The sequence below is a fragment of the Arachis duranensis genome, chromosome 10, assembly GCF_000817695.3.
Source record: "Arachis duranensis cultivar V14167 chromosome 10, aradu.V14167.gnm2.J7QH, whole genome shotgun sequence".
Taxonomy (NCBI): Eukaryota; Viridiplantae; Streptophyta; class Magnoliopsida; order Fabales; family Fabaceae; genus Arachis; species Arachis duranensis.
In genome coordinates this window covers 78,269,014-78,269,821 of record NC_029781.3, presented here as the reverse complement: position 1 = coordinate 78,269,821, position 808 = coordinate 78,269,014, and the positions used below count along the sequence as shown (strand labels likewise).

The 808-nt window shown below is 40.1% G+C and overlaps 1 non-coding gene across 1 annotated transcript; it reads right to left on the bottom strand.

Annotated features, from left to right (window-relative positions):
* Positions 1-437: 437 nt before the first annotated feature.
* LOC127743582 (small nucleolar RNA R71) lies at positions 438-541 on the bottom strand. Its single transcript, XR_008004967.1, has one exon. It is a non-coding gene; the product is annotated as a small nucleolar RNA R71 (small nucleolar RNA).
* Positions 542-808: the final 267 nt, after the last annotated feature.

Here is an 808-nt window from a genome sequence, read left to right as displayed (position 1 = left end):
CCAGAAACAACCTTTCAGAAATTTTCGAACAAGAGAAGGAGATGGCAGCCGAAAATAATAATAATGCAAGGAGAATGCTTGGTGACTTCACAAAGCCAACGTCCAAATTTGATGGAAGAAGCATCTCCATTCCGGCCATTGGAGCCAATAATTTTGAGTTGAAACCTCAGTTAGTTGCCTTAATGCAACAAAACTGCAAGTTTTATGGACTTCCATCTGAAGATCCTTACCAGTTTTTAACTGAGTTCTTGCAGATCTGTGAGACTGTAAAGACGAATGGAGTTGATCCTGAAGTCTACAGACTCATGCTTTTCCCTTTTGCTGTAAGAGACAGAGCTAGAATATGGTTGGATTCACAACCCAAGGATAGCCTGGACTCCTGGGATAAGCTGGTCACGGCCTTCTTGGATAAATTCTTTCCTCCTCAAAAGCTGAGCAAGCTGAGAGTGGATGTTCAAACCTTCAAACAAAAAGATGGTGAATGCCTCTATGAAGCTTGGGAAAGATACAAGCAGCTGACCAAAAGATGTCCATCTGACATGTTTTCAGAATGGACCATATTAGATATATTCTATTATGGTCTATCTGAATTTTCGAAAATGTCATTGGACCATTCTGTGGGTGGATCTATTCACCTAAAGAAAATGCCTGAAGAGGCTCAAGAACTCATTGACATGGTTGCAAACAACCATTTCATGTACACTTCTGAGAGGAACTCCGTGAATAATAGGATATCTCAGAAGAAAGAAGTTCTTGAAATTGATGCTCTGAATGCCATATTGGCTCAAAACAAAATGTTGACTCAACA